The following is a 7,411-nucleotide window of genomic DNA, read 5'->3' on the forward strand; positions in this document are numbered from 1 at the left end:
CGCGCGCGGGCGAAGAGGGCGCGGGAGGAGGCGGCGCGGACGGCGGCGGCGGTGGGAGGAGCCGGCGGCGGCGAACGGCGGAGCGGCGCAAAAAAAGGGCAGCCTGGGGCGTCCTAAATTTTTCCTCGCGCGCGAACGATTGGGGAAGAAGGGCGCCCACGGGAAGATTTATGTGCAGACCCTTTTGCACCGGTTCGTGGCTGGAACCAGTGCAAAAGACCCTTTTGCACCGGTTCCAGCCACGAACCGGTGCAAAAGGTCAAAAATTTGGCTGAAATTTTTTGCCTTCTTCCCGCCACGACGCCGCGCGGGACATTTTCCCGCCACGACGCCGCGTGGGACATTTTCCCGCCACGACGCCGCGCGGGATATTTTCCCGACACGACGCGCAGCGCGGAGATTTCCTGCCTACACGCCCTCTATAAATAGTACGCCCCCTGATGGGGTTCGTTGCATAGAAAACAAAAATTTTCCTACCGCAAAGCGAATAAAACCAACAGATCTAATCTATGGAACACCCAAGATCCAATCTACTAGATCTAAGCAACGAGATGGAGATGAGACTAACCCTCGAAGATTCCAAAGCCTACGAGATTAATCTCGTTGTTTGGTGTAGACGATCGTCCCCGGTGCTGCAATCCGGCAGCACTTCCGTACTCGGTCGCGCGTACGGTGTCGATGAAGCTCCTTCCTCTCCCGTTCCAGCGGGCAGCGGAGGTGTAGTAGATCTCCACGGAATCCCAGCAGCACGACGGCGTGGTGGTGGTGGTGGAGAAGAATTGCTGCAGGGCTTCGCCTAAGCCTGCACAGCGTATGGAGGTGGAAGAGAGAGGGGGCGGCTAGGGTTGTGGATGGGGGCCTTGGCCGGCCACCCCCTCCCCTCTTTATATAGGTGGGCGGTTGGCCCCTGGGGCCCACCCATCCCTTTGGCCGGCCAAGGGGAGGGATAAACTCGTCCCCCAAGTCTTCCCCCTTATCTCCTAATTTAAACACTTTATTTTAGGAGATAGATCTTATCTATAATTTTAAACCATTTAAACTAGAGATAGATCTTATCTCTAAGGGGGGGCCGGCCTGGGCCCACATGTCATGGTGGGCAGGACCCACTATGCCATGTGGCGCCTACGTGGCCTCTCCCGGGGTGGTGGGCCCACTGGTGGCCCTCTAGAACCTTCTAGAAGCTCCGGTCAAAACACCGGACTTTTTCCCGAACCCCGGAAATTGACTTCCCATATATGAATCTTATTCTCCGGACAATTCCGGACCTCCTCGTGATGTCCTGGATCCCATCCGAGACTCCGAACAAAAACTTCGGACTCCAACTCATATTCCGAATCTACTTATGCGACATCGAACCTTAAGCGCGTCACCCTACGGTTCGCGAACTATGCAGACATGGTCGAGACTCCTCTCCGAGCAATAACCAATAGCGGGATCTGGAGATCCATAATGGCTCCCACATATTCAACGATGACTTAGTGATCGATTAAACCATTTACATATGATGTCAATTCCCTTTGCCTCGCGATATTTTACTTGTCCGAGGTTTGATCATTGGTATCTCCATACCTTGTTCAACCCCGTTACCGACAAGTACTCTTTACTCGTACCGTGGTATGTGATCTCTTATGAACTATTCATATGCTTGCAAGCTAATCAGATGACATTCCACCGAGAGGGCCCAGAGTATATCTATCCGTCATCGGGATGGACAAATCCCACTCGTTGATCCATATGCCTCAACTCACACTTTCCAAATACTTAATCCCATCTTTATTGTCACCCATTTACGCAATGACGTTTGATGTAATCAAAGTACCCTTTCGGTGTAAGTGATTTACATGATCTCATGGTCGAAGGATTAAGACAACTATGTATTGAAAGCTTATAGCAAATGAACTTAATGACTTGATCTTATGCTACGCTCATTTGGGTGTGTGTCCATTATATCATTCAACCAATGACATAACCTTGTTATTAATAACATCCAATGTACATGATCACGAAACCATGATCATCTATTAATCAACAAGCTAGTTATACAAGAGGCTTACTAGGGACTCCTTGTTGTTTACATAACACACATGTATCAATATTTCGGTTAATACAATTATAGCATGGTATATAAACATTTATCATAAACACAAAGATATTATAATAACCACTTTATTATTGCCTCTTGGGCATATCTCCAACGATCTCCCACTTGCACTAGAGTCAATAATCTAGATTACATTGTAAGGTACCTAACACCCATGGCATTACGGTGTTGGTCATGCTTTGCCCTTGGGAGAGCTTTAGTCAACGGATCCGCAACATTCGGATCCGTGTGTACTTTGCAAATCTCTACTTCACCATCTTCGATGTACTCGCGAATCGAATGAAAACGCAGCTTGATATGCTTCAGCTTCTTGTGTGACCTTGGTTCCTTTGCATTGGCGATGGCACCCGTGTTGTCACAATAAATGACTAGCGGGTCCAATGCACTAGGAACCACACCAAGCTCAACAATGAACCTCTTCATCCATACCGCTTCCGATGAAGCCTCCGAAGCCGCTATATATTCAGATTCTGTTGAAGATTTCGCCACCGTGCACTGCTTGGAACTGCTCCAGCTTACTGCCGAACCATTCAATATAAACACGTACCCAGACTGAGACTTAGAGTCATCAGGGTTGGTGTTCCAACTTGCATCGGTGTAACTGGTTACAACGAGCTCTTGGTCACCGCCATAACAAAGAAACATATCCTTAGTCCTTTTCAAGTACTTCAGGATATTCTTGACCGCTGTCCGGTGTTCCATCCCTGGATCACTTTGATATCTCGCTGGTCAAACTAACAGCATGTGCGATATCCGGTCTAGTACACAGCATGGCGTACATGATAGAGCCTACCGCCGAAGCATAGGGGATCTTGCTCATCCTTTCTCTTTCATCTGCCGTAGCCGGACCTTGAGTCTTACTCAAGACCTTACCTGGCAACATAGGCAAGAACCCTTTCTTGCTTTCATCCATTCTAAACTTCTTTAAAATCTTGTCCAGATATGTACTTTGTGAAAGGCCTATTAGGCGTCTTGATCTATCTCTATAAATCTTGATGCCTAAAATGTATGCTGCTTCACCAAGGTCTTTCATTGAAAAAGACTTATTCAAATAACCTTTAATGATGCTTAATAGTTCTATATCATTCCCAATCAATAATATGTCATCTACATATAATATCAGGAACGCTACAGAGCTCCCTGATACGTCTCCGACGTATCGATAATTTCTTATGTTCCATGCTACTTTATTGATGATATCTACATGTTTTATGCACATTATATGTCATATTCGTGCATTTTCTGGAACTAACCTATTAACAAGATGCCGAAGTGCAAGTTCCTGTTTTCTGCTGTTTTTGGTTTCAGAAATCCTAGTAACGAAATATTCTCGGAATTGGACGAAATCAACGCCCAGGTTCCTATTTTTCCACGAAGCTTCCAGAACACCCGGGAAGGACCAGAGGGGGGGCACTGGGCCCCCAGACCATAGGCCGGCGCGGCCCAGGCCCTGGCCGCGCCGCCTTATGGTGTCGCCACCCCTTCGACCCTCCTGCGCTCCCCTTTCGCCTATTTAAAGCCCCTGCATCGAAAACCCTTACAGAGAGAGCCACGATACGGAAAACCTTCCAGAGCCGCCGCCATCGCGAAGCCAAGATCTGGGGGACAATAGTCTCTGTTCCGGCACCCTGTCGGACGGGGAAGTGCCCCCGGAAGGCTTCTCCATCGACACCGCTGCCATCTCCACCGCCATCTTCATCAACGCTGCTGCTCCCATGAAGAGGGAGTAGTTCTCCATCGAGGCTCGAGGCTGTACCGGTAGCTATGTGGTTAATCTCTCTCCTATGTACCTCAATACAATGATCTCATGAGCTGCTTTACATGATTGAGATTCATATGAGTTTTGTATCACTACTATCTATGTGCTACTCTAGCAAAGTTATTAAAGTAGTTCTATTCCTCCTGCACGTGTGTAAAGGTGACGAGTGTGTGCACCGTGTTAGTACTTGGTTTATGCTATGATCATGATCTCTTGCGGATTGCGAAGTTAACTATTGCTATGATAATATTGATGTGATCTATTCCTCCTACATATGCATGAAGGTGACGAGTGTGCATGCTATGCTAGTACTTGGTTTAGTCTTTTGATCTATCTTACACTAAAGGTTACTAGAATATGAGCATTATTGTGGAGCTTGTTAACTCCGGCATTGAGGGTTCGTGTAATCCTACGCAATGTGTTCATCATCCAACAAAAGTGTAGAGTATGCATTTATCTATTCTGTTATGTGATCAATGTTGAGAGTGTCCACTAGTGAAAGTGTAATCCCTAGGCCTTGTTCCTAAATATCGCTATCGCTGCTTGTTACTTGTTTTCTTGAATTACTACTCGCTGCGTTACTACCGCATGTTTACTTCCTACAATATTACTACCATCAATCGCACGCCGACAAGCTATTTTCACGGCGCCGTACTACTGCTCATATTCATTCATACCACTTGTATTTCACTATCTCTTCGCCGAACTAGTGCACCTATTAGGTGTGTTGGGGACACAAGAGACTTCTTGCTTTGTGGTTGCGGGGTTGCATGAGAGGGATATCTTTGACCTCTTCCTCCCTGAGTTCGATAAACCTTGGGTAATCCACTTAAGGGAAACTTGCTGCTGTTCTACAAACCTCTGCTCTTGGAGGCCCAACACTGTCTACAAGAATAGAAGCACCCGTAGACATCACTCCCACTCACTTTCTTGTAAATACAGGCCTCACCATGAGTCCGTATAAAACCAATAGTTCTATATCATTCCCAACCAAGTTCTTGTAAATACGCTGAAGTTTGCATACTTTGTCAGCATTTTTAGGATCGACAAAACCTTTGGGTTGTAACATATACAACTCTTCCTCAATGTCTCCATTAAGGAACGCCGTTTTGACATCCATCTGCCAAATCTCATAATCGAAAAATGCAGCTATTGCTAACAAAATCCTCACAGACTTTAGCTTCGCAACAGGTGAGAAAGTCTCATCGTAGTCAACTCCTTGAATTTGTCGGAAACCCTTTGCGACAAGTCGAGCTTTATAGACAGTAATATTACCATCAGCATCTGTTTTTCTCTTGAAGATCCATTTATTCTCGACAGCCTTGCGGCTATCAGGTAAGTCTACCAAAGTCCATACTTTGTTATCACTACAAGAAAAGTTGCCATGGCCGACGAAGTTGAAGTCGCGCCGTGGTTGCTGGTGTACCATGGCCGACGATTTTGGTCCCTCCGTGGTGCATGTCAAAACTTTTTTTTTCTCGTTTTTGAGGCCACCTAGCCCGACGAAAGCGGCCAAAACGTGGCGTATGGTGGCCGGGACGTGGTGCATCTCGAAATCTCGGGTTCGCCGGCCGAGTCAACGCAAATCCGCACCGCCGAGGGATGTAGGGCCCGGATGGCAGCCTCTCCGGCATTGTTTTTTTCTACATCGCGCCATCTCGTTCAACGTTCTCCGATCGAGCCGTTTACGATGCGGGATCATGGGTCCCGCATGTCATCCTCTATGAACCAAAATTCTTTCTATTCTTGGATTTTTTTTGACCCCACGATTTCCGGCTACTTCCTTTTTCTTTTGATCCCTTGCCGCCTTGGAAACGTTGAGACCGCTCGCTGCTAAATGGGACCCGCATGTCATCCTCTATGTGCAATCAACTTTCTTTTCTTGGAGTTTTTTTTGGCACCTCAAATTTGGTCACTTGCCTTTTTCTTTCGATCCCCTGCCGCCTCTCAAACGGTGATACCGCTCGTCGCTAGCCGGGACCCGCATGTCATCCTCTATGTACTATAAAACTTTCTTTTCCCGGATTATTTTTGGCACCTCAAATTTGGTCACTTGCCTTTTTCTTTCGATCCCCTGCCGCCTCTCAAACGGTGATACCGCTGCTGCTAACTCGGGACCCGCATGTCATCCTCAATGTACTATAAAACTTTCTTTTCTTGAATTATTTTTGGCACCTCAAATTTGGTCACTTGCCTTTTTCTTTCGATCCCCTGCCGCCTCTCAAACGGTGATACCGCTGTCTGCTAACCGGGACCCGCATGTCATCCTCTATGTACTATAAAACTTTCTTTTCCTGGATTATTTTTGGCACCTCAAATTTGGTCACTTGCCTTTTTCTTTCGATCCCCTGCCGCCTCTCAAACGGTGATACCGCTGCCGCTAACTTGGGACCCGCATGTCATCCTCTATGTACTATAAACTTTCTTTTCTTGAATTATTTTTGGCACCTCATATTTGGTCACTTACCTTTTTCTTTCGATCCCCTGCCGCCTCTCAAACGGTGATACCGCTGCTGCTAAATGGGACCCGCATGTCATCCTCTATGTACTATAAAACTTTCTTTTCTTGGATTTTTTTTGGCACCTCATATTTCGTCACTTGACTTTTTCTTTCGATCACCTGCTGCCTCTCAAACGGTGATACCGCTGTTGCTAAATGGGACCCGCATGTCATCCTCTATGTACTATAAAACTTTCTTTTCTTGAATTATTTTTGGCTCCTCATATTTTTTCACTTGCCTTTTTCTTTCGATCCCCTGCCGCCTCTCAAACGGTGATACCGCTGTTGCTAAATGGGACCCGCATGTCATCCTCTATGTACTATAAAACTTTCTTTTCTTGAATTATTTTTGGCTCCTGATATTTTTTCACTTGCCTTTTTCTTTCGATCTCATGCCACGTTTGAAACGTTGGGGAACCTGCTGGCTCATGGGACCCGCATGTCATCCTCTATGTACTATAAAAGTTCTTTTTCTTGGTTTTTTTTCACCATCTGATTTTTGGCAATTTCTTTTTTTCTTTTGATCCCCTGCCACCTCTCAAACGCCGATACCGCTGCTTGCTAAATGGGACCCGCATGTCATCCTCTATGTACTATAAAACTTTCTTTTCTTGAATTATTTTTGGCTCCCGATATTTTTTCACTTGCCTTTTTCTTTCGATCTCATGCCACGTTTGAAACGTTGAGGAACCTGCAGGCTCATGGGACCCGCATGTCATCCTCTATGTACTATAAAAGTTCATTTTCTTGGTTTTTTTTCACCATCTGATTTTTGGCAATTTCTTTTTTTCATTTGATCCCCTGCCACCTCTCAAACGCTGATACTGCTCGTTGCTAAATGGGACCCGCATGTCATCCTCTATGTACTATAAAACTTTCTTTTCTTGAATTATTTTTGGCTCCTCATATTTGGTCACTTGCCTTTTTCTTTCGATCTCATGCCAAGTTTGAAACGTTGAGGAACCTGCTGGCTCATGGGACCCGCATGTCATCATCTATGAGCAATCAACTTTCTTTTCTTGGAGTTTTTTTTGGCACCTCATATTTGGGC

This window comes from Lolium rigidum, chromosome 7 (assembly GCF_022539505.1).
Source record: "Lolium rigidum isolate FL_2022 chromosome 7, APGP_CSIRO_Lrig_0.1, whole genome shotgun sequence".
NCBI lineage: Eukaryota > Viridiplantae > Streptophyta > Magnoliopsida > Poales > Poaceae > Lolium > Lolium rigidum.